Below are 27,314 nucleotides of genomic sequence, written 5' to 3' on the forward strand. Positions count from 1 at the left end.
TCAACAACAAGAAAACAAATAACTGTATGACAAAATGGCATAGGATCTCAAGAGATATATTTTTCCAAAGAAGACATACAGATAGCCAAAGACACATGAAAATATGATCAACATCATGAATTATTAGAGAAATTACAAGTCGAAACCAAAATGAAGCATCATCTCACACCTATTAGAATGTCTATCATCAAAAAGACAAGAAATAGCAAGTGTTGGAGAAAAGTGAACCCTCATATACTGTTGGTGGAATTGTAAATTGGCACAGCCACTAAAGAAAGTTTCGAGGTTCCTCAAAAACTTAAGAATAGAACTAATGTATGATCCAGCTATTCCACTACTAGGTATTTATCTAAAGCATACTAAAACATTAATTTGAAAAGATTAAAAAAAGATTTAAAAAAACAAATAAATGAATGAGTTCACTATAGCATTATTTACAATACCTAAGATACAGGATATGGAAACCATCTAAGTGTCCATTGATGGATGGGTAAAGAGGATGTGATACACACACACACACACACACACACACACACACACACACACTGGAATACCACTCAGCCATAAAAAGGAATGAAATCTTGCCATTTGCAACAACGTGGGTGGAATTTGAGGATATTATGGTAAGTGAAATAAGCCAAAGGAGAAAGGCAAATACTGATTTCACCCATATAGTGAATCTAAAAATATCCAAAACAAATTAATCAAACCAAACAAAAATAAAACTCAAAGATACAGAGAACAGATTAGTGGTTACCAGAGGAGAAGGATATTGAGGGATGGATAAAAGAGTGAAGGGGAACAATTGTAGAATGATGGATGGTAACCAGACTTTGGGGGATCATCACTTTGTAGTGTATGCAGATGTCAAAGTATAATGTTGCACATCAAAACTTATATAATGAAAATAATATCCTACATGTTTTCTAGGCGGAAATCTAGTCTGTGATGGCTTGGTCATAATTAATTTGAGCATGTATATTGTGTCTTATGTACACTATTGTAATAAATATATGAACTGCAAAGCACTTACAAAAGATCCTAATATAAGCAATATGTACATTTGTGTAGCTGTGTATCTGGGTCTATGTGTATTCTTAATAATATAATATTACTGCCATATAAGTATAGAAATGGCTATTTCAGTAGTGGTGTTCATCAGAATAAATGAATTTCCTTTTAAAAGGGAAAAATAGCCTTGAACCAATTATTTTTATATGTCAGTCTGAAACATATTGGGAATAAAACAGATCAACACTGGTTGGACAAAGTTTTTTCCCCCAAAGGAGGAAAAAGGGAATAACACACAACAGAAGTTTCATAAACCGCAAGGAATGACAATCACCCAGTTATATCAGGTTCCTTGGCTAAGAGACCAGGAGGCAGGGAAAAGAATCACCACCCTACTAGACATAAATGAACTTGATAGATAGGAGGTGGTAGGGCTGCTCTACCACAGTAGAGTCAGGGAAGAAGACATTTGGCATCTAGATGATCCACAGGACATCTCTTGATTTTCCTCTGCCCCATATCAACAGTGCATAGACAAGATAGCAGAAAGGCATGATGAGCAGGATTTTTAACATTACTATTGGCTAAAAAATTTTATAGAATTGCAGGTAATTAGCAGCAGTTAGAACAAAGACTGGCACAAGAAAGTGCCATGGTCGGGGACCAGTCACACAAGACAATCCATAAGTAGCAATGTAGGAATGTTTTCTTCTGATTACGGCCACCTCTGAGGGGTCTCTGGCTATCAGCACAGGAATCTTGTTCAGATTCCCCTTGTTTTGGTCATAGAGAAGGGCTGTTAATTTGTCATTGTTTCTGGATATTTCTGGAGCTTGCACGTCTCTTCTGGTCTGCTTCAAAACCCAGAACCAAGGAGACCTCATGTGTAGTTCTGTGCTCTCATGTCACCTGAACTCCCCCACCTGAATGTGGTTCACACTTTTTTCACCTTTTAAATTCAGTAACCTATTATAGAAACTGAAAAGCAGCTTGAAGATTTTATTTACTAGTAAGCAAGTAGTCTTTTCTTGTCTATTAAGGTGAAAACCGAGGGATAATGTGAAGCCAAGCCTTCCTGATCAGCAACACCAAGCATGCCCAAATACCTTTTCTATACTGCTTCTCAATACATATATTGCATTTAAAAAGAATTCCAAAAAACAAAAAACAAATAAATGAATGAGTGAATAAGTAAGTAATGATTTACTCTCTCATACCTGGCCAAGAATTCCATTTCTCAAGTGGCAAAAGGTAACCCATTCTTTTCAAAGAGTCACAATTAAGCATTTTAATGGTTGATTTATTCCATAATTGATTCATTTCTTAATATTCAATAAATCTCTCCTATTTGTCAAGTGTTGTGCTACAGGTTAGAGATCAAATACAAATATGGCATACCCTGGGGATCCCTGGGTGGCTCAGTGGTTTAGTGCCTGCCTTTGGCCCAGGGCATGATCCTGGAGTCCCGGGATCAAGTCGCATGTTGGGCTCCCAGCATGGAGTCTGCTTCTCCCTCTACCTGTGTCTCTGCCTCTCTCTCTCTCTCTCTCTCTCTCTCACTTGAATAAATAAATACAATCTTTAAAATATATATATGGCTTACCTGTACCCTTGAGAAATTGAAAATTAAGTAAAAGAATCACAGAGTGTAATACTTCTAGACTAAGTGCTACTGCAGAATAATACACATTTTTATTTCTAAATAGGATAGGATATAAGGATTAAGGAAGACAAAACAGAGAAGGTAGTTTTTGAGCTGGGCTATTCATATCTAATGACTAGGTGACTGCTAGGTAAAAATGAAAAGAAAGGCCATTTCAAGAGAAGTCTAGCATGAAAATTGTGGCTGGGAAGCATCTGGTTAGAGCAGAAGGGTCATAAGTACAGATGAGTGGTTGAAAGCAAAAACCAGATAGAGTTGCTGAGTGAAGTGAACACCAGTTGCATCTATACTGTTTATATTCTGTAGGCCATGGAGGTCCACAGGAGCCTAATATGACAATCCGTGTGTTCTTGCCTCTGTGTTCCTAACCTCTGAAGGTCTCCCTCTACCATGCTAGCTACACTAAGCCTTTACAGGTATGTTCTTCCTTACATAGCTTTATTGTGGGCAGGGCCCAAAGTTGATGTTTCTTTCTCTCTGCCTTCCTGATGAATCATTCCCATCTCAAATTCAGCTGTCACTTCCCTATTAATGACAAATCTGATCACGTCTGTGTATCTTTCTGTCATCTTGAATCTCTTTTCCTCACAACCTACAGGTCATCTCCACTAGAGTGTGTGATGGCTTTGTGATGTGTGAGAGTGTCTGAGATGAACTGCCTCCCCTACACTCCTTCCTAGTATGTGTCTCATTAGGGTAGGCTACAAGGAGAGCTGGCGGGCAAGAGGGAGGCAGCACCCGCTTTGCTGTGTACACAAATATCTTCTCCCAGTTACCCAGTCAAACTACTCAAACTGTAGCCTCGATACTGCAGTGAAGGATGTAATTAAATTCCCAAATCAGTTGATTTGAGTTTCTCAAAAGGAAGATTATCTTGGGGACATGGGTGGGGAAGGGAGGCTCACTTAATTGGGTAGAAACGTTTTTCTTTTTTAATTAAATTTTTAATTTTAATTCCAGTATAGTGTTATATTAGTTTCAGGTGTGTGATATAGTGACTCTACAATTCTGTACATTACTCAGTGCTCATCATCTATTGCACCCATACCCCCCACCTCCCTTCTGGTAACTATCAGTTTGTTTTCTATACTGAAGGGTCTGTTGTTTAGTTTCTCTCTCTCTCTCTTTCTCTCTCCCTCTCTCTCTTTCTCTCTTTTCTTCCTCCCTATGTTCATTTATTTCTTAAATTTTATATGTGAGTGAAATCATATGGTATTTCTCTTTCTCCGACTTGTTTCGCTTAGCATTAGATTTTCTAGATCCACCCATGTTGTTGGAAAGATTTCATTCTTTTTTATGGCTGAATAATAGACCACCTCTTCTTTATCCATGCATCTATTGATGGATACTTGGGCTGCTTCCTTTCATGATTTGGCTATTGTAAATAATGCTGCAATGAACATAGGGGTACAATGTATCCCCCTGAATCAGTGTTTTTGTTTTTGTTTGGTGAATACCCAGTAGTGTGACTATTGGATTACAGGGTAGCTCTATTTTTAACTTCTTGAGGAACATCCATACTGCTTTCCACAGTGGCTGCACCAGTTTGCATTCCCATCAACAGTGCACAAGGATTCCCTTTTCTCCACATCCTCGCCAACATTTGCTGTTTTTTGTGTGGTGGAAGCCCTTTAAAGACAGAATAGGCCTTCCCGGAAGATCAGCAACACCAAGCATGCCAGTATGCTTTCCCTTCCTCTGGACTTTTCTTTCCTTGGATTTCAAGCTTCAGCTAGAGCTCATGGAACTCCTGCCTCCTTGTGATCTCTCCCTGAATGCCTGCTCTGTGGACTTCAGGCTTGCTTAGCCAGTCTCCACAACTGTGTAAGTCAGTTCCATACATTAAGTAATATATATTTATAATTATATAAGTATAAAATTATGAGGTATATAGTCTATTTTATATGTATATGTACATATATACATACATACATATGAACAATTATATATACAGATGTAAGAGATATATCTCTCTCTCCTACTGGTCCTACTTTTCTGGTGGAATGGTTGAAACCTGACTGGTACAGAATATTACACACTCACTTTCAATTATCCAGAATTCAATGTGTTATCCTTTTCCTTCTTCATCTAACTGATGCACAATTTCCTGGAATTTGAAAAACAAGGCCAGTTTTGTCCTTTCTATCTTCTTCTCAATTATAACAGGAGCATCCCCTAAGTCCAAACAGTTTTCCTTTGAAGCCTATCTCTTCTGTTCTAAGCCAGGCTCTCCTTGTCTTAGGCTGAGATGGTTTTCCTATTTACCAAAATTCTTCCTGTCTCCATCCACACTTGCATTCAATATTGTCTGTCTAAAGGCCTTCTTACATCTTACCATTAATTGCTCTATTTTAAAATGGGCATACCATTGCTTACAGGTTAAAGCCTAACGGGTTTTTTAAAGGTGACATCTGAGGCTCTCAAAAAAATCATCACATAAGTAACATAGTAAACATGGTAGTCATAACAGAGTAAGCACTTCTATGTAAGGCAATCTGAAAAGTGATTTTTGCAAGTTTTCTCATTTAGCACTCACCCTATTCCCATTACTCAGATTCCCCCAGTTTTACTTACATTCATTTGTGAATGTATTAAGTCCTATGTAATTCTATCATGTGTGGGTTTGTGAATCCAGCACATAATAGTAATAATTGTAGCTATTAGCCTCATTTTACAGTTACAGCACTGAGGTAGAGAGAGGATAATTCCCAATTCATATATCAACTATGTGGGGTATCAGGGATTCGAATCCCTGATCTGACTCCAGAGCCCACCACTTACAATTCCCCACATGAATTCCACACCCTAAACCAGCCTGAGTTCTCACTGCACTTGAATCCATGGTGCTCATTTCCTTACTTGTTTATCTAATTTCCCTGTAAGGACCACACTTCCTCCCTCCTCTTTATCTATCCAACTCTTGGGTATGATTCAGGGTCTACCTTCTCTAAATAACATTCACCCACTGTTATGAGCCATGCACATTTCATGGTTATCTTATTGATTTGTGTGAACATCTCTTTTCTCCATTTAGACTCTAAAGAACCATGCCTATATTTCTTTTACACAGCTAAGAAGCTCTCCATAAACTATTTTATTAGTACTGTTGTGAAGGAAGAAACAAACACAAACACTGTTATCTCTGGAATATTAATACCCTATTTGTCAAGTATACAACAGATAATTTGGATCTCATTCATCCAGCTTTTACTGTGACTATTGAAAGTTTCTTCATGACAAGGCAAAAGCAAATCTCACTCATTTAATTAATTGGTCTAAGCATGTTTGTAATCTGATGGTCTTGTGGAAGTGTTGGAAGTAAAAATTCAAAATTCCCATAAGTGTGTCTGATTAGTGGGAGGCTTCCTGAATAATTTCACAGTTCTTTGCCCTTAGAAAGTAATTTCAATCCAAATGGGGCTCTGCCAGCTTTTACATTTATCCATGACTTATGCTGGGTTTTCACATGTCTCTGCTTGTGTATATTTGGTCTGGTTTTATTTTGTTGGAAAGAATTGAGTAGAAAGAAAAAGGAACATTGTTTCTGCCAGAGAAACTTGAGATAGATGGATTCTAACACATTTGTGTATCTCTAGTGCTAGGCATAATGAAAAGAACTGCAAATGTTAGTTGATTGAATATTTTTGTTCTACTGGTTTGAAACATTATTTGTATATTCCCCTATTATAATATTGATTGAAATAACATTGGTTATTTTTATCTCTCTTCAACAGACTATGTGTCCTAATACTTTTTTCTAATATCTAGCACAATCCCCAAAATGGTTGTCGGGTGAGTTAAAGGAGAGGAAAATGTAATTTCATTTCCTAGGAAAGCATAGCAATCACTGGTTTATAAGCTCAGGCTGTGGGGTTTTTTTCTCATTCTTTGATAATACCTCAGTTACAAATATTCCTCTAAACCATTCAATGAGGAATGGTCCTTTGATTTGAGGAACATAATGGAGACTCTTGTGGCAATGGAACTGTTCTGTATCTTGACTGTGGTGCTGGATTCACAAACCCACACATGATAGAATTACATAGGACTTAATACATTCACAAACGAATGTAAGTGAAAGTGGGGACATCTGAATATCTAAATAAGATCAATAGGCTATGTCCATGTCAATATCCTGGTTGATATTTAACTACAGTTTGCAGAGGTAACATTTGTCAGACGTTACTATTGGGGGAAGGGTACATGGGAATTCTCTGTAGTATTTTTCATTAATGCATGTGAAACTACAATTATCTCAAAATAAAGACTTTTTAAAAATTACCAATTTCTTTAGGGCACCTGGGTGGCTTAATTTGTTTTTAAATTTTAAACTCAAAGATACTTAGAAGTTCTATTATTTTCTTCTCATATCCTAGTGAATCGTTACTTATTACTTGAGTGATGTACTCCCACTTTAACCGTGGCTCTAAAAAATTAAAGAACATCTGAGACAGTGGCACCCTGTTATTTTAAAATACTTATTCTTATCTGAGAACCCCAAAACATTTAACTATGTTCCTACAAGCTACAGAAGTAGTATCTCTCAGCTTTTTTGAAATCTGGATTTTTTTGGAGAACTTAATTAATTCTATAGAATTTGTCTTAAAAAAGGATTCCCTGGTCAGTTTAGTGCCTCTGCCCTCCCCTTTACCTCAATCCTGTCTCCTTCTCTTGAGTGAGGGTGGGGATGGGAGAAATCAGTGTTTTAATCAGATTTATCAGAAAAGTTTTAGTTCTTTATACAATCACCATCCTATATAAAGATGAAATTTGTGTTGAGTTCAATATTTTCATGGAATAAAGATCACATAATGGGGCACCTGCGTGGCTCAGTGGTTGAACATCTGCCTTCCACTCAGGTCATGATCCCAGGGTCCTGGGATTGAGTCCTACATTGGGTTCCCTTCAGGGAGCCTGGTTCTTCCTCTGCCTGAGTCTCTGCTTCTCTCTGTGTGTCTCTCATGAATGAATAAATAAATAAAATATTTTTTAAAAATTACCAATTTCTTTACCAGTGGTTTCATAACACCTTGGGGTTAGTGCAATAGCATTTAGCAGGATTAGTCAGTGATGCTGTTAACTCTCCAGGATATCTTTTGGATACACAACTTGAAAAAAAATGCCCCAAACCCAAAGTGATACAGAGGGAAAGCTATGATGAAATGACCCCCGCTAGAGTTTTGCTCTCAGAACTACTTTCCACTTTCTCTTTTCCACACGTGCCGGCTGCTATATGCCTTGAGGAAAGCAGGAGGGCAGGACATTCAAATCTGATTCTGCATTCCTTCTGCAGAGATGCTACTAAGGTTTCCCTTTGCCTTCTAACAACAAATAAGAAATATGTTTCCAAATCAGATGTTAAAATTCCAGGAGAATGCTTAAAATATGGCATGGTACTGAGTCCACTTCACTGGGTGATAGCAACAAATAATAGTAGCATTAGTTGTTTATGGTGTCAATATTGTCACTGTGCTGAGAGCTTTCCATACTGTCTGGAACTGGGCAGAATCTGGAGCCAGAATCTGGCCAAAGCATTTGTTATTCAAAGAAACTATTTTTCTGTGAACTCTCTCCTTTAGCATAAAAAAGCTCTACTACATTGGAAATGGCCAGGAGAAACCCCTGGAGGATAATTAGGTGGGTGAGACAGCTGCTCTGCTCTGCCAGTGGTGGTAAAGGCACAGCTTTGGGAATGCCACTTCATCTACTATGACTCACCAAGTACAAACAGGGTGATAATGGGGTTAGTGTCAAAAAACAGTCCCTTCTGAGACAGTCTCCAAAACCTAGAGGGAAGGCAGACCACTATGGAGCAATGGCCCTTTTCTACCGAAACGGAAGCCCATGCTTATGTGCCTATTTACTTCTCTCTGGCCTCCCTGATCCTTATCAAAACAAAGTCCTTTCCTCTGAATTTGAGCTGAATTGAAGATGAATTGGATCCCACTTACAGTATCTGTGGTACTCCAGAAGGATACTCGCTTTCTTTCCAATGGAGATCCATATAAGGCAATGGCATCCAGCCTTAAAGGGTTGTGGTCAAGGGCAGATGCAAGGCTTCCTGGACTGGACACTGGCCATCATTAATCATGAATCAAGCCTTCATCTCCTAAGGGCACTGACTTTTTCTATATATAGATTGCTTAACCAGAGCTATACTTATCCCCTGGGGTGGGGGAGTTGCATAGAGAGCACTGAGTTCTCTTCCTATATTGACACCTAAATATTAGGCTTTGGAACAAGCAATTTATTTTTCATGACACAATTCCACAAAATTGATCATACATATATATTCATGTGGGGAAACAAAAAACAGAATTAAAACATGTGGATAAAAAAAAACATGTGGATATACATATTTAATTCTATTTTTCCATTCCCCACTACATTCCTGACTATTACTCCCTTCTTTCACATTAACTAAATGACATATCCGATTGACTTCTTTTTATGTCTCTCTTCCTGCTCCTGTATCTCTCACATATGTGTTTGGTTCCCAGGCGTCCTCTGGCTTATGAATTTCATCATCCAAACTTCTTATTCGAAAATCTTAAAACATTTCCTCTTAATTATATTTCCTTGTATGTATTCTATCACTCAATATTTCTTTCTGTCTCTGTCTCTTTCACACACATGTATACACATGAATTCACCAGATCCCAGTTCACTCTTGGTTCTCTGGGCTGGCATCTAGTCTTCAATAAGTGTGGCTGCTAATTTCCTTGCTACCAATAGCCACGGAAATCAAACAAAAATGGACTAGGGCTAGATGGAACTAAACTGTGGTGAAACTAACTGATAGAGTATTGGGAAGAAGGAAGCCTCCTGAGCGCTGTCAGACGGGGCCTAAGGAGTGCTGAAGCAGTAGGAGGAGGCGAACAAGCATGCCCTATATCAGCAGCCTGAGCTAATCATCGAGCTATCAAAAGCTTAATATATATGTGTATGGGAGGGGCAGGTAAAGGTGTTGTAGTTGGGAAGATATTAGAAGGACACTGAAGGAAAGTTAAAAAGAAACATTCATGAATTGAGTGCTTATGGATTAGGCATTGTTCCCTGCATTTTCAGATGCTTCTTGTTGACTTTTTACAAATGTCTGAAGAAGATGACTGTTACTGTGCAGATGAGGAAACCGAGATCCAGAAAAGTTAATCATTTACTAGATTTATACATTGTAAGGATTTAAACTCACTTCTTCTTGGAGCAGCCATATGAATATATATATTTTTTTCATTTGGTATATTCTTGTTCTCATTTATTTTTGTTTTGTGCTGAGCAAGATGGGAGAAGAGAAATGCTGTGTCTTGGTAATGGCAGGTAGTACTTCAGAACCACCAAAGCCTCTTCAACTGAAGAACAGAAATTATATGGAAACTCAGGGGCAGAGCTGATATCCTACTACATAAGAAAGATTGCTCTTTTTTGTGTCTGCCTTCCAGATACATGCTCCCTGAAGAGCTGTTAACACTTAACACTGTTAACAGAACAAGCATACAAAAAACCTTTAGATGAGGTTTTTGTCCATGCTTAATTAAGACTTCTAGAGATGACAATGACCTGGAGGCTGGAGCTGAGATGTGACAGCATCTCAGAGTGACAGCAAAATTGGAATGGAGAAAAGTGTGGCTTAATGACTCCCTATACTCCTTTGGCAAAGGCAATACAAACGTTGCATTAAGGTTATCATTCATAGGATTCCAACTCAATCAGTGGAAAAGCTACCCAAGAATTGTAATTTCTGCAGATGACATCAAGGAACTAACTCAAATTGTTTTAGACTCAACCAAAGAATCCATTGTTCTGGCATCAATTTACCTTTGAGGTAAATTTCTGAGCCTAAATTTCAAGATATCAATACATGAGAGGACTGCACATGGCCTGAATATCCTAGACCTTAAGCTACATGTGGTGGGTGGACAGAACTTTGGGTTGTCTCCTTGGGGAAAGAATGAGTGTACTATATGTGATGGAAAGAGTTAGTATTGGTGAACAAGAAGGATATATATATATATATATATCCTATATATATATTTTTTAAATATATATAGGATATATTTATTTAATATATATAGGATATATTTATATATATAGGATATTTTATATATATAGGATCTTTATTTTTTATATATAGGATATTTTTATCCTATATAAATATAGGATATATTTATATATAGGATATATTTATATATAACATATATTTATATATAACATATATTTATATATAAACATATATTATTTAATATATATTATATATAATATATTATATATTGCTTTGTATCCACCAAAACACTCCTCTTCTCTCAGGACCCACAAATAGACTATAACTGGATTCTAACTAACAGAACTATGGGTTTCAAGCACTTTCCTTTCTGGCTTTATAAAGATGAGTACTATGACCTTGGAAGTTATTTGTTAACGAAAGAAGCCATGAGATGGAAAAAGCCATGGTGGCTAAATCACCAATTGGAGAAGAAAGTGCCTCCTATCAATTGAAAACTTTTGTTTTGGATTTTCTGTGAACGAAAAACTTCTATCATGTTTGAGCCATTTCTTTATAGTCACTACATTTATATGTTTCTCAGACATATGCATATTGAGATTAAGCTCTTGAGTTTAAAGAAAATACTAGAAAGTGGAAATGTTCAGAAGGCATACTATCTGTGACACATCTAGCTGATTTACTAGAATTCTATTCTCAGCCAGGTCCTGCCTCATCCAGGTCACAGGAAATTGTTTCTTCAAGCTTTGGGGCATTCATCGCTGATCTTGACATTCTTGTGCTCTATGGATACTGCCTTGCTTTGAACACCCAGAAAGGAAAACGTGACCAAAACTCCTTTGGACACACAGCCTGCTCTCCTTAGGAAATCACAGCTCTTGGAAGCCACAGCTGGTTCCCTTGGCAGCTTTGTGTTCAACTATGTTCTCAGGCCACATGTGTTGGAGAGATACTGTCCCCAGTAAACCTCAGATTAAAAAAACAAATGTGAATTTGTTCTGCATTTTTGTAAGATGCTTCTGTCTTCTAACACTTCCTTAAAGCTGATGCCTCCTACGAAGGAGATCTGAAGGTAATCTATACTTCTACCTAAACTAGAGCTGTCTAACAGAAATATAAAGTGAGCCACATATATAATTTGAAATTGTATAGTAACATTTAAAAAGTAAACAGGTAAAATTAATTTTAGTAATATACTCAGCTCAATATATCTAAAATATTATTTCTACATGTAATCAAAATAAAACCATTGATATATCTTACCTTTTTTGATATTAGGTCTTTGAAACCTGGTGTGTTATTTTACTCTTACAGTACACCTTAATTCAGAATAGACAATTTCAAGTGTTCAGTAGACATATGTGGCTAGTGGCTACCATATTGGATAACACATGTTATGAACTAAAAAGAAATACAATTTCTTCTAGGGATTTAAATTTTTCTCTAGAGAGTCCTATGCTCTAGGGTATGAAAGTGAAAGATCATTTAGTTAGCCTATCTTCACCATTATATTCACAAACCATTTCTTCCTTCAAATTTCCATTTGAATTCATATGTTTTTCTTTCTTTCTTTCTTTCTTTCTTTCTTTCTTTCTTTCTTTCTTTCTTTCTTCTTTTTCTTTTTCTAGGTATTTTAGATATAACTTCTGCAAGGAAGTTAGAAGGCTGGAAAAGTATTATTAGACAATGTTTGGTGTCAGTTATCCTATCTGTGCCCACCTAAATGTAGTTTGACTTTGGGCAATTTCTCTGAATGTCTATTTTCTCAGTTCTAAATTGGAAATACTGATATTATTTTGCAAGGATTTTGTGAGGAATGACATAAGAGAGAACTCGTGATGAGCCTACTACAGTGCCTCGTACTTTATAAGTCACGTTAAGAAGTTTCCTTTTATCTTATAGGAAACAGGGAAACAGTGAAGATTGAAAATGAGAAGTGATTTGATCATATTTTCCATTTCTAAGGCAACTAAAGAAAACTAAAAATGTTTTGTTTTTCTTATAGCCAAGCTTAGTCCCGGAAAGAAGTGTTTGTTTCCAAATCTTTCAAATCTTTTCTTTGTATAAAAAAGAAAAAAACCTTGGCTAAGCTTCAGACTAAATTCCTCAGTATACCCAGAGGTTTCTTTGAATGACTAGATTTAACATCGCATTAGGCACTTCTACCTCTTGAATTTAGGAATATGAACTTTTCTTGGGATAATGTACACAATAATATCATAAGCATGAGTTAAAATACAACTTTTTTATTCTTTTTGGTGTTGCTTTATCTCCAGTAGGTTTCAATATGTCTTTTTAGACATCATAAATAGAGAAATGATGACTCTAGACCAGATGGTTCTAATGACCTTGTCTGTTCAGTTCCATAGTGTCTCCGAGAGGTAGCGGGGATTACATTAAAGATAACTCTAAAAATTTGGAATTGATAACTGAAAAGTAACAATTAAATGGATTTATTTTCAGAATGATCATGCCAGGAAAACTCTAGTTGAAACTTCCATTTGTATTTTATAAAAATACTTAACAAGTAAGTATGTCTCCTCATTTGAAAGAGCTTATTCTTTTTAAGATCTTAATGTTGGAGAAGTTTACCAGCTCTATTGCCAAATGCTATAAAGAACTAGAGGAATCTGACTCTGGATATATCCTATTGTTTGTCTGCAGCAACAAGGGCCATCCCATGCCTAAAGCCAAGGACATACACAATCTACTCATAGGTACAGGTTGCATGCAGATCCAGGAGAAATCGAAAACGTGATAATGTCAATATTTGACTATATACTAGCTGGAAAGGTGACCCTCATGTAGAAATTTACAGACTAATTAGGTAGCTGCTACATAATGACAAATATAAATAAACTATGCATAGTATTTATAACCTGTGTGCTTAAACCAATCAGTTACATTTAATTGGATCTTAGAAAACATTATCCGGGGCTCCTGGGTGGCTCAGTTGGTTAAGCATCTGCCTTCAGCTTGGGTAATAATCCCAGAGTCAGGATAGAGCCCCACATCAGGCTCTCTGCTCAGCAGGGAGCACGCCTCTCCCTCTGCCTGCTGCTCCACCTGCTTGTGCTCTCTCTCTCTCTCCATCAAATAAATAAAATTAAAAAAAAAACACTATCCAAATCTGAAACGTCTGCACATAGGAAATCCAGTGAATGATGTATGAGGGCTAAGACAGATCACCAGTGAAATATGTATGAGGGCTAAGACAGATCACCACGATTTTAACCATACACATCAACATTAGGCAAGTAGAAGAAATTTGAAAGTATAAAGTACTATTTAAACTTGAGGAGTTACTATTAAATAACTCATTTAATGACAGCACCTTGCAATGAATGCTTTCCTCTGGGAGAAGATTTTAATCGTCTGACCTTTTTCATAGTAAACTTTAGCAGAATCTGAGAGTTGGCTGGACCTCAGAAGCCAGAGCCCATCATAAAATTCCATCACATGTCTTATAGCAGTAAAAGTTTTTCCTACATTCTTCTCAGTCAAAGCCAGACTAAATATGAAAGGATACCATGCTTCCAGATATATCTATATCTACATACACATACACACATGTGTAGATAGATAGATGATAGATAGATACATAGATAGATACATAGATGTATATTTGTATAATGCCTCAGAACCCAAAGTCCTTCAGAAAATGAAACAACTCATTCTGTTGCAGTCTATCCTTAGTAATTTGTGCTTATTCCAAGAACAGAAACTCTCATGTAGGGACTCCTTGGTGGCTCAGCGGTTGAGTGTTTGCCTTTGGCTCAGGGCGTGATCCCAGTGACCTGGGATTGAGTCCCGCTTCGGGCTCCTAGTGTGAAGCCTGTTTCTCCCTCTGCCTATGTCTCTGCCTCTCTCTCTCTGTCTCTCATAAATAAATAAATAAAATCATAAAAAAAAAGAAATGTTCATGTACTAAAAGAGTTCACTGAAAGTAATGATTTCACTTGCCAACATTGTATACAAGGATGTTTTCTTGTGGCAGTAGAGGTTTATGAAATGTCTTAATGTCCTTTTTGAAAATGAGATTTCTGATGGAGTCTTCATGCTATCTTGACTCCTAGGACTTTTTCCCCATGTGAGCAAAATGCATATACATGCAAATCAATTCCAGGCCCATTTGCCTAAATCCTCAAAGAAATCATTCTGAAACTAAGATAAGTTGTGTTTATTCAAAATGAAAATTTAGTAACAAAAGCTTTGTAGAATGCCTATTGCCAATAATTAACCAATTAAAAATTCTAAACTTCTAAGTATAAGATGCTATTGTTAACACCACAAAATATATACATTTTCCAAGCCATCCTTCCTGAAGGACAAACATGAAAAAACAATAGTCATAAACTAGTATTTCCTTGGTTCTGACCTCCAACACTTCACCCAGAAGTAACAGAACTCCTTATGGGGTAACAATCAGGTGCTTTGTGCAATGAGCATCTAGCCTACTACATGTCTGTTCTTCTCCTCTCCAGATCTAAGCCACCGAGCTGGGGTCCCTCATCTCTACCTGTCCAAGGCCAGCACAGAGACTGCTAGCACTCAGTGCTCTGAAAGGCATTCCCAAATTCTGGCACTTATATTTTTAAAACCTGGAACCCTCAATATACTTAATAAATTTCAATAAAACAACTCTTTGGTTTTAGCTGCTTCATTTTATTGTTTGTTTGATTTTTTTAAATCAAAATTATCCTAAATTTCATGCCTAGAGGAGCTGAAAATCGGTAGCACAGCTACAGTGTTTAGAATTATTACTGCTCTTGGTATGAATTCGGTATAGTCCTAGTTACCCTTTTTCTTAGGATGAGTTCTTTCCAAAGGGACTTCTTGGTCACTTATGCAAACAGACAGCTGAGGAACTTGAATCATTGGTCTCTAGGTAGAATCAGGTCTCTGATTTTAAGGAGCAATTTTGGCTCCAGCTTGTACTTCATTGACAATACAATGAAACCTGTCTTCTAAAGCCATATAAACCGTCTAGATGTGATGGGCACATCAACTGATTATTATTCCAATATACTGTGCTAATTGACCCAGTGAAGGAGTATCTTAAGAGTCATTTAACTACATTTGGAGATTCCCAATGGACTTCTTGGAAGACAAGAAGCACAATTTGAGGCTTAAAGTTTGAACATGTTATATTTTCATTTCATTTTTAGTGATGCCAAATTTTCCCTTCCAATCAAGATGAATTAGAGAAATATGTGAAATTAGAACCCCAAAGCCCCAGGGCTCCAGTTCCTGGAAATGGGTGGTGATTGGCCATAGAATGACCTGGGAAAGACTGACAAAGTTACTTCAGGACAAACTCCTAGCAGGTGCTGTGGAGACTGTTACCTCAAGCCTTTAGCTGAACCTTTCAGTCTTATCTTAAAGTTTAGGAATCATCTGTGGACCATTGTCACACTGGGTTGAGTCATTCTGATGAGATGTACAGAGATTGCTTAGCAGTGTCTCCATGGGTGAGGGGCAAAGTGATACAACAGAAATGCCAATATTTTCTCACCCTGTCTTGTTTCTGAATAAATTTCAGGCCACATATTTTCTACAAGATTCATTGGACAAATTTTGTCTCTACTCCTAATATTTCCCAAAGACTTGATACAACAGTTGATTTAGACACTTAATAGTGAACTTATAGCCCAAGTGATTTTATCTGGGAAACTTGGGTGTCTTTTATAGTATTCTAAACCATCAAAGAAATATATAGTTAATAGACAAATGCTCATATTTTGATGAATATAATTTGAATTTTATTGAATTGAAAACTGAATTTTGAATTTTATTTCAAAGGTGAGCTGGTTAAAAATACAGCAGACGGTAACCCACTGAAACATAGCTAACTTAATTGTTAACATAAACCCAAGAATTATTATATGGCCTATTATGGCAATTATAAAGTGAATCTTCTACAACATTTTGTTTTCAGGATTGAGGAGGAAGATCTGAAGTGTGGAGTATCGGCTCAGTATAGGCATTAACATATGGCATCATCTCCAAATCTTACTATGAAACCCTTGGGGAGGTATCTTTTCAGAAGCAAAACTAAGGAATGAAGCATCTCTGAGACTTCTATACATATCCAAACTGAACTTTAGCCAGTTTCCATTAGGATTGGTCCTTGTTTTTTCACCTTCTTAAAATCACACATACACAGAAACACATGCATACACAAACACATGTGCACTATCACTCACACAAAGCCTGGTGGAGCAGTGAGAAATGTCTGGTCTCTGAAAGACATTCTGTTAGAAAGAAGCAGAGGGAACCCAGCTTAGGAAATAACATATAGAGAAGTCACTGTGTTAACCAACTCAGCCTACTGGGAGTGTTTCCATCGCCCAGGAGGAGGTCCAGAGAAAGGAGACCAAATTCTACAAGGCTCACTGGTGTTTTGTTTTGTTTTGTTTTTTTTCAAGATCATTACTCCCAATGTTGCAAGAGCATGGATTGAAGTGAGTTGCCTATCCGTTACTCACCTCCTGTCAGCTGTCACCCAGCTCACAGATTGGAAAGCACACTAGGGCATTGGGTTTAAATTGGCCAAGGGGTAGGAAACATGGAATGGTCATAAATGGAAAGTATTCAGGCTCAGAACAAGTTGTAGGGGAGCCATACAGGAATCTGCGTGAGGTCGCCTAGAAATGTTCACATAAAGAATAACAAAAGTGGAGCAAGAAAGAGCCAAAATGTCCAAGCTCATGAATATCCTTAAATTTGAAGAGGGATTTCAGTAATTAAGTGTTTATCAAGTTTCTGGGAGTCAGGAGTGGGAGATTTTGTAGTACCTGTTAGGAGATAGATATAAAGTATTTCCAATCTAAAGACAGAAGTTAAAATTAAAAATGGCGATGGAAATAAATAAATAAATAAATAAATAAATAAATAAATAAAAAAAAAATTAAAATGGTGATGGGGTTGTTTTAAACAAAGGACTTTGAAGTTACTTCTAAAAGAACCAAATCAAAACAAAGCAAAACAACAGCGAAGGGACACGTCTTCTGTTTCCTTAAAAAACTTTCCCCAAATCAGACAAACAAATATAGATGTGAGAGAAATACATGAGAGAGGACATGTGCTTTGAGGCTGTTTTTAGAAACAGGCCAGAGGAATAGAAAACTCCCTTTTAATAATTTACTCTAATGAAACATCATCTTAATATTTGCCATTTAAGTTATTTTAATAAACTGATGTCTTTTGTTAAGTTCTGGTTTGGAATAATTATAATGGTAATATTTAAGTGTTTACCATAAGTGTCAAAACAAACCGAAGGGGTAGGTACTATTTTAGTCCTATTTCACAAGGAGAGAATTGAAGTTAAGCAACTTTCCTGGGATCATACAGTTCGTTAAGAAGTAGCTGAGGCTTGAACCCTGGTCTATCTCTTACCAAAGAACATGCAGCTTACCATGGGTCTAAACATTCAGTCAAAGCCAATGCTTCTTAGTCTCATTTGAACCCTCCTAACTTTCCAAACCCATAATATATTATATTTAACCTTTTGGAAACACAGTGAAAAAAAGTTTTTGTTGAAATTGCAAAACAAACCTTCCTCCAAGAGATAACATTGTAAACCTTCAAGGCATTGGCTACTAGAAGTGATGCTCACTAATGAGTGATGAGCAGGGTACCATGGCAGCCAAGCAAATGCCATTCTTTTGTCTACAAGACTTATCACCTTTATTTCAGGGCCTGAGAATGTGGGCTGCCTAGTAGGTGTATTACATATTTTGTATTCAGTAGATATTTTTGAACTGCAACGAACATCTTGCAGCAAATACTGACTTAAGTGTCACCTGATATCTGTGAGGCCATCTACACTAGTCATTAGTTACGTGTGTCTCAAATAATTCTAGGCCGTTTTCTATTTGTTAGCTCCTTTGATAGCTCTAACTTATTTCATGAAGGCCAAGGATTACACATTTGTATAATTAAAAATACTCCAGCAGGTAGAAATTTCTATGGTGATACTAAGCATTATTACTGTATGTATTGACATTTCCTTAGTAGTCATGCTTAGGAGTCTCTGTGTGTTTTTAACAGACACTGAGGTCATATTTTGGGCCAAACAAATAACATTTGATTTAATCTTATAGCAATCGTCACAGGTAGATGTTAACTTTGCCCTGCTTTTACCAGTAAGGAATCTAAGGAGTAGAGAAGTCATGCATATTGATCCAATATTCATAGTGAGGAACTGACTCACCTAGAACTTATCTCTGTCTGACACTGAAGCCCATTCTGAACCACCTTTTCTTTAAATCTCTATATTCCTATTTCTGTTATAACAAATTATCAGAAACTTGGTGGCTTAAAACAGCACGAATGTATTATCTTACAGTTCTGGTGTCAGAAGTCGGAAATGATTCTTAGAGAACTAAAATCAAGGCATTGGCATACACCTTGGTCCTTCCAGAGGCTCTAGGGGAGAATTTATTTCTTCCCTTTTCCATTTTCTAAAGGTCACACACATCCATTGGCTCATGGCCACATCACCCAGACTTCACTCACAGCTCCTTCCCTGTCTCTGGTCCTCTTGTCTCTCCTCTTATAGTGGCCCTTATGATTTATTTGAGTCTGTCTAAAAGATCCAAGATAATATTCCCTTCACAAGACTCCTAATGTCATCACACCTACAGAGTCCCTTTTGTTATTTAAGATAACATATTTATAGATTTGGGGGATTAGGGTGTGGATATTTTGGGGGGACCATTATCCTGTCTATCACATGTAAAAACATCTTCATACATTGTCAGGAAATGCAGAAGGGTCATTTTGGCTTATAGATGTGGCCTTTTGTTTATTTTTTGTTTCCTTTGCTACTATAAAGTAAGCTCTTTGAGAAAAGAGACTGTGTCATGTCAGCTGGCTGTATCTCCGTGACAGAGCCAGCAGTATGTGTGTGCTTCCATCTACACGGTATGAATTCAGATCACCCTCTTGCCTCTGTCCCCTTAATCCCTAATCCTACTTCATGAGAAAAGAAACTCTCCAACTATTACTCAGGGAAGGGCTTTAATTCCATCATCAGAGACAGAGCTACAAAAGGTAAATAATCTTGGAAACATAAGATCGACCTTAAAATTACACAAACTAGCAAAAATATCAAATTGCCACCAGTTCTGATGGTGGTAGAAAAAGGCTCTAGATAACGAAGCAATGAAGAGAAGGAGTAGGGAACAGAGAAGATAAAGGACACTGAGACAGAGGCACCCAAAGAAAATTTTCTGCCTTCACAATTTAGCCAAGGTCCAGGCCCACTGTCAATAAAACTGGTAATTATTAGTATTGTTCAATGATATTTCCACTTCTCTTTTTCTGGCACATGGCAGAATCAGAGTTCCCAAATCCTTGAAGTTAGGTGTGGCTAAGTGACTTATTATGGCCAATGGAACCTACTGGCATCAGGACAGGCAGAGGTACAGAATGAGTAGAAGTGACATGTGTCACACCCAGGTGGAAGCCTTCAAGAGCCAATGCGTGAATTTCCTCAATGCTGGCCACGATAATTAATAATGCTCTATATTGTGAAGCCTCCATTACCCTATGCCTCTGAGTGTCAGCATGTGGAAAAGAGCCTCCGGGTGACCCAGGATGGTCCTAAAACATGAGTGAGGAATAAACCTTTGTTGCTAATAACCAGAGCTTTGGGGGATCTGCTACACTGCAACTAAAACCAGTCTTTCTTAACTGATTAAAAAAAAGAAAACAACATGGCTCTTTTCTGGACTTGCTCACTGCTGGAGTGAAGCAACAGGAAAACAGAAAGGTAGAGGTCATTCGTGGCCATAAGCTTTTCTCCAGCTCCTGCCAGGAACATTGCATTAAATGAAAATGAGTACTCTTCAGAAAACCTGAAAGTATAATGTAAGTAAGCACACATAAGCGCTTTACAAATTATAAATCACTTTGCAAGTAGCTATAACAATGTTTATTTCTCACCTGCAACTATAGCCATGATTACACGTTTTCTTATTTTGTGAGTCCATAATATTTACTCAGCTCCACCAAAAAAAAAAGTACTTACACTCTATGTAGACAATTCAAAGAGATTAGAGACACTTCCTAATATGTGTCAAAAAAGATATACATGAGGAAGACGAAGGCCACTTGATAGAATCTATACAATTTAAAATGAGTGTTTCTCTGTTATCCTTTTTATTATTCATAGCCTCCAGATATAAGAGAGAAAGTTCTATTAGCCCATGCCATGAACACAGAAAGTGGAGAACAGCATGGGACTAGCAGCTTCCTTGCAAATAGAGTAGCCACTGGGCAACGCCTACTACCTTCTCCCTTTGCTCCTCTTGGCACCAAGATGGGCAGCGATACACAAACTCTGTAATTGTTTTGTGCGTTGCAACCTTTTTATAAGGAATAAACTTGAAGCTTAGCAACACATTTTTCTACTGGAATGTGACATTATTAGGTCTTGCTAGTCTCTATGCCTACAAAATTAAGAAATTATGAGTATATTTTCTAAAGGGAAATTGAAGTGTATAAAAGCTTATTAATTAATATTTAATTTGTAAGTCCCTATAATTAGAGAAAAAAAAAGACAAGCAATGACAATATAAACTCTACTTTTATCACTCAAGGGGGAAGGTTGGCTTACCACAGATAGCCTTTTAGGAAGAATAGTCACATTAGATGGAATTTGCAACCCTCACCTATGGTTTCTGGTGGGAACCTTCTCTGGGGGCAAAAATTGGAACTTGGTCTTTTAGCTTCTGACCAGCCCTACTGCTACCAAACAAGGAGTAAACAAGATTTTCTCCTATGGATTGCCATTGGGACAAATCTTTCTGTTCATTCTGCTTAGTAAAGCTCCTCTATAAGGAGTTTTCAGGGCTTCAGGCACTGTGAGCTGTTTCTCATCCAAGAACTACTTTCCTAAAGGGGAACCACAGGCTCTACACAAGGTACCTCCACACCACACAGCACTGTCACGCTTATGGTATCGTTCATTAGGTTTTTTTGTTGTTGTTGTTGTTGTTGTTGTTGGTTTTTGTTGTTGTTTTTGTTGCTTTTTAAGATTTATTTATTTATTCATGAGACACACACACACACACACACACACACACACACACACACACACAGAGTCAGAGAAACAGGCAGAGGGAGAAGCAGGCTCCATGCAGGGAGCCCGATGTAGGACTCAATCCTGGGACTCCATGATCATGCTCTGGGCCAAAGGCAGGCACCAAACCTCTGAGCCACCCAGGGATCCCCGCCACCCCTCATTAGTTTTACCTCAAGGCACTACAACTTTCCTATCATCATTCATCCTTCTGGAGAAATGTTCCCTACCTGAGTTTTCTGACTATTCTCTTCTTTACAAGGTCAACTTCCACAGGCACCATCTACCCTCTTCCTTTCTTGATACGGGTCACTCTCCAAGTCACATTTCTTTGGCTCTTTCTTGACATGGTTTTATGTCCGTACTGCTTCATTCTGTCATGTGCCCCAATATTCAGACACAAAGTAAATATTCACATTGACAAAGTGACTGCCATTTCTATGAGTAACTCCAGTCAAAAAACATATACCTAGAATTGTTACCATTTAGAAAGAAATCATACAGACATGCCACATGCTTATCTTGAGGTGCACTCACGATCCTTGGAAATATTTTATGTACTTATACCCTCCTTGGTTCCCAAAAGGATTCAGAGCAACATCTTCAAAAATAAAACTCATGCCTTCTTTGGAGTCCAGGAGAGTATATGTTGCTGGTATTTGTGAAAGGAAGTGGAAATCCTTACATTAGTAAGGCATCTTTCCATGTTTATATTAAGGGAGCAAAGAATATTTAACTTGAAAGTGTTCCTGAAACCTTGTGTAAGTTTCTTCCAGAAAAATGATCTGTATCTCAACTTACACTACCTTTTTGAGAATTCTCACATGCAAACTCTTTCTAAGTAAGATTTTTAAAAAGGAATATTCTGGAGAGACTCCAATGGAAGGGAGAGATAGGGTAACTGCTACAGAAAGAGCTTCTTGTCTAGGGTTGTCTGAGGTCCTGGATCATCAAGATTTCTGAACTCTTGTTGTTTTCTCAGCTATTATAGCTTGGAAAGGCTTGTTGAGATGTCTACTGTTCCACATTGGATATAATCATGTCCCATAGCTGGACTATTCATGTTCAATGAGGCCAGGAACTCAGGCATGTGACTTCAACTATTTAATAAATAGAAAGCAATGAACAGTTCTGGGGGTCAAAGATCACTATGATAAGTTTTGCTTGCTCCTTTGAGAGACATAAGTCAATGTGTTCAACAAAACCACAATTGATTGACTTTCTCTTGGGTTTAGGACATGAATATTTCATTTCCACAGCTCACTCAGTCATCCCTTAGATTAAACATAATGTTTGACTTTGCAAGGTCATTTTGCCACCATGAATTCTTTCTAAACTCTTAAATAGAGACAAGATAATCAGGGGAAGTGATCAGTCCACTCCTTCAAGGAAAGAGTTTTCAGAGCAGAACTAGTAAGACCCTTGTCAGTACTATAAGGAGTTCGTGAGTTTTTACTATTGCCATTCTTCTCTTTCCCACATTTGATTACTGACTAGAGGTAAAATAAGTCCTTCTCAGGATGGAGCAAGAGGACTTGGCTAAGGACTTGTTTCCTTATAATTTTGTCTTTCATTTACTTTCTATAGTTCTACAGCCAGCTCAGAGGATTCCAAAGCCCTTGAGACTGAAGCACAAGATCTTGAAATACTACAAATAAAGTCAAACACAGTGAGTAATCTCAGTTCAGCACAACTAAGAGGGCACAGGTCAGGCCTGGAAGTCATTAGATGAAAAAATCAGACCAAAAATTAAGATGAAAATATTGGCAGCTGGTATAAACACCAAAAACCCAGAAAATTGTTCCTTTAGTCTTCCATGCCTTCCTAGACCATTAGCTCTTGCCATATTCACAACTGCAAGAGGGTCCTCCTCTATGCACAAATCATATAGGATCCTGGGTACCTGCTACAGTATATAGTGGCGCGTCATTCAACCTGACCCACCTTTTCCTTAGGGCATGAGCTTATTCCTCACAAATGCTAATGATGCCCTCATCTAGACTAAGTGAGTCATAGTCCAAGGAATCAGACCCACTGACACACCTCCAAAAATCTCAGTACAGGCCTGGATACTTACAACGTATCTATACAATACAATATGATATCAAATAGAACCATTAATCATCTCTGTGTGCACATAACCATCCAGACAGAGGATATTTCCATGAGAAAAGATAAGGGAGGTTGCTTAAGCTGTCTCAAAAGTCAGTGAAGGTTGAGCAAGGATAAAGGGAGGTTTCCCTATTAGGACATGGAGGGAAAAAGGGAAATTCCCTAAATAAGAAAAAAATTGGAATAAGGCCACTCAAGTAGGGAGACAGCCTTAAAAAGACTGGCCAATGTGAGCTGACACTGGAGTACAGACTAAAAGAGAATACCAGACTCTCATTCCCAGAGGTCAGCTGGTGCCTGAGGCCTAGCATTGGGGTTATTAGGCCATGGCTGGAGCCTCCCTGGCTCAGCTTCTCTCCCCATGGGTCTCTTGCTACTCAAGAAGCCAAGAGCTATTAAATCCAACTGAACAAGACAAATTATGTAATCTTTCTCTCCAGGGATTTTATGATCAGGGGAGATGTATAGAGAGAACTCAGGAGGCCCACCCTCAATTTAGACATTGGATTAGTATTCCCTCTCTTATAATTTCATTCATTATCTCCTGCATAGAATTCACCTGACTTTAGGTGAAAAAAGAGAGATGGCCTGAAAAATACTCAGACATGCTATAGTTAAAAATGAGCTAAAGGTTTCAGCCAAAACCATCCTTTTCAAATGAAGACCTTAGTATAGGGATGCCTGGGTGGCTCAGTGGTTAAGTGTCTGCCTTTGACTCAGAGCATGATACTGGAGTCCTGAGATCAAGTCCCACCTCGGGCTCCCTGCATGGAGCCTGCTCCTCCCTCTGCCTGTGTCTCTGCCTCTCTCTCTCTCTGTGTCTCTCATGAATAAATAATTTTTTAAAAAAGACCTTAGTGCAGCCAAAAGAGGAGTCTATTCTAACAAATCTGAAGATATTTACCATAGTTGGAAAAACAGAATAGTTTCTTCTCAGTGAAATTATCTTATTCCTCTCTCAATGTTTGTAACTGTAGAATCTTTAAAAAGCTAACCCATACAATATTATCCCACAGCTGAACACCAAAAGTAAGTTATCAAAATTCAAATAGAAATACATGTCCTTGGACTGTTATAGCAAATAAAGATATAACTAGCTTTTGCTGATGGTATCTGGCACTGAAAAGTCACCCAGCTAATACAAAGCATCAGTGGGGAAAGTAAATGCAACCAAGAACATTAACATTGACACTTAAGACCATATAAAACCAGGTAACAGGCAAGAAAAATGTTCCCAGGAACCCTAATTAGTTATGATAGCAAACAGACAAAACCAACATCTTAAATACCTAAGTATACGGGAATGATTAAATAAATAAAAACATATAAACAGTATAAAATAGTATAGTGTATTTTTTAAGTGGTAGTTTTTTTCTGAATCCTTAAATCATATAGTTGAAATAATACAGTATTTAGCCTTTTCAGGTTGTCTTCTTTCACTTACTAATATGCATTTAAGGTTCTTCAATGTCTTTTGTGGCTGATAGAATATACCACGCACAGCTGAGAAAAACATATGCTCTGCTTTTATTGAGTAGAGCATCTGGACACGTCTGTCAGGTCCAACGTATCTACAGTGTTGTGCAAGTCCTTAATTTCCTTACTGAGCATCTGTCTGTTCTTTTTTAAAAAATTATTCAAGAGAGAGAAATAAAAGAGAGAGAGAGAGAGAGTGTGTGTGTGCATAGGAGGAGGGTTGAGGGAGAGAGAGAGAGCCTTAAGCAGACTCTGCACTGAGTCCAGAGCCCCATGCAGAAGTGAGTCTCATGACCCTGAGATCACAGCCTGAACTGAAACCAGGAGCTGGATGGTTAACTAACTCCATCACTCAAGAACCCCTCATCTGTCTGTTGTTCTATCCTTTATTAAAAGTGGAGTATTGCAGTCTCTTATTATTATTTTATTCCTTCAATTCTATCAAAGTTTGCTTCATATATTAGAAGTTCTGGAGTTTACTGCATAAACATTTATAATTGATCTCATGTTTTGCTTTAAATACCTAATTTTTAAAAATAAACTTTATTGGTGAATAATAACAATTCATCAGTTTTAAGTGTTTAAGAATATATAAATTCATGAATTTATAAGAAAATTGATTAATTATAAATGTGTAATTTGATGAGTTTTCTCTCAGTCTCTGGTTTCTTTTTATTTACTTAATGGTATCTTTTAAAGAGTAAAAATTTTTGCTTTTGATGAAGTATAATTCTTGTATTTTTCTTCTATAATCTCTATTTCTTGTATTCTAAGAATTCTTTTCTTTTTTAAGATTTATTTATTTTAAAGAGAGAACATGCACATGAGCAGGGGGAGAAGCAGAAGGAGAGGGAGAGAATCTCAAGAAGACTCCCCACTGAGTGCAGAGACCAACGTAGAGCTCAAAACAGGGCTCTATCTCACAACCCTGAGATCGTGACCCTGATTTGATCTGAGCCAAAATCAAGAGTCAGATGCTTTACCTAATGAGCCACCCAGGCACCCCTTAAGAACTCTTTTTATAACATAAGTTCACAAAGATTTTTCTCCAGTTTTATTCTAGAAGTTTTGTGATTTTTAAGTTTTAAATTTAGATCGATGATCCACTTTAACTTAATTTTTGAGTGTAGTATGGGATAAGGGTTATGGCTGGTACTTTTACATAAGTCTATCTGATGTTTTCAGTACCATTTACCAAAGGATAATTCTTTATTCACTGAATTGTCCTGGCACCTCTGTCAAATATCAGTTGGTCATATGCACTTGGGCTTATTTCTAGACTCTTATTCTGTTCTACTTATCTGTGTGCACCCTCATGTCAGTAAAACATAGTCTTAGCTTTATAGTGAGCCTTCCTATCAGAAAAGTCCTCTTACTCTTCCCTTCTTTTGGAAAATTATTTAGAGTATACTAGATTCTGTGTGTTTCCCGAAAAAAATAGGATCAGAATATCAACATCTACATAAAAAATATTTTGGAATTTTTTTTGAGATTTTATTGATTCTACAGGTCAGTTTGTGGAGGCTAACATCTTAATGATGTTAAGTTTTCTCACTTATGATCATGATAACTCTCTCCATTTATTCAGATAGAGTTTAATTTCTCTTAGCAATGTTTTATGTTTTTTAGTGTATCAACCCAGCAGCAACTTAAACTAAAATCTTAGCTTAAGGCAATGGTTCTTAAATGTTAGCATACACCAAAGTCAACTGACTGAGTTGTTGAAAACAGATTCCTAGGCCCCAATCCCTGAGTGTCTGATTCATTTGGTTTGATGAGGGGCGTAAATTTGGCATGTCTCACAACTTTTTAGGTGATGTGAATACAGTAGCTTCAGGGGCAGTATTTCAAGAACCACTAGCTTAAGGGTTTGTTTGTTTGTTTGTCTGTCTTTGGTTTGGTTTGGGGTTTCGACCACACATATAGTACAAATTAGAGCTTCCAATTCATGTGAGGAATTTTTG

The 27,314-nt window shown here is 37.3% G+C and overlaps 1 long non-coding RNA gene across 2 annotated transcripts in view; it reads left to right on the forward strand.

Annotated features, from left to right (window-relative positions):
• Positions 1-4,211: 4,211 nt before the first annotated feature.
• The window catches only part of LOC140622996 (uncharacterized), a 45,889-nt gene continuing 22,786 nt past the window's right edge, over positions 4,212-27,314 (forward strand). For both annotated transcript variants that reach the window (XR_012022667.1, XR_012022666.1), the window contains exons 1-2: positions 4,212-4,498; positions 23,350-23,431. This is a non-coding gene — a long non-coding RNA (uncharacterized lncRNA). The remainder of the gene's footprint in view (positions 4,499-23,349; positions 23,432-27,314) is intronic.

The sequence above is a fragment of the Canis lupus genome, chromosome 32 (genome assembly GCF_048164855.1).
Source record: "Canis lupus baileyi chromosome 32, mCanLup2.hap1, whole genome shotgun sequence".
Lineage (NCBI taxonomy): Eukaryota > Metazoa > Chordata > Mammalia > Carnivora > Canidae > Canis > Canis lupus.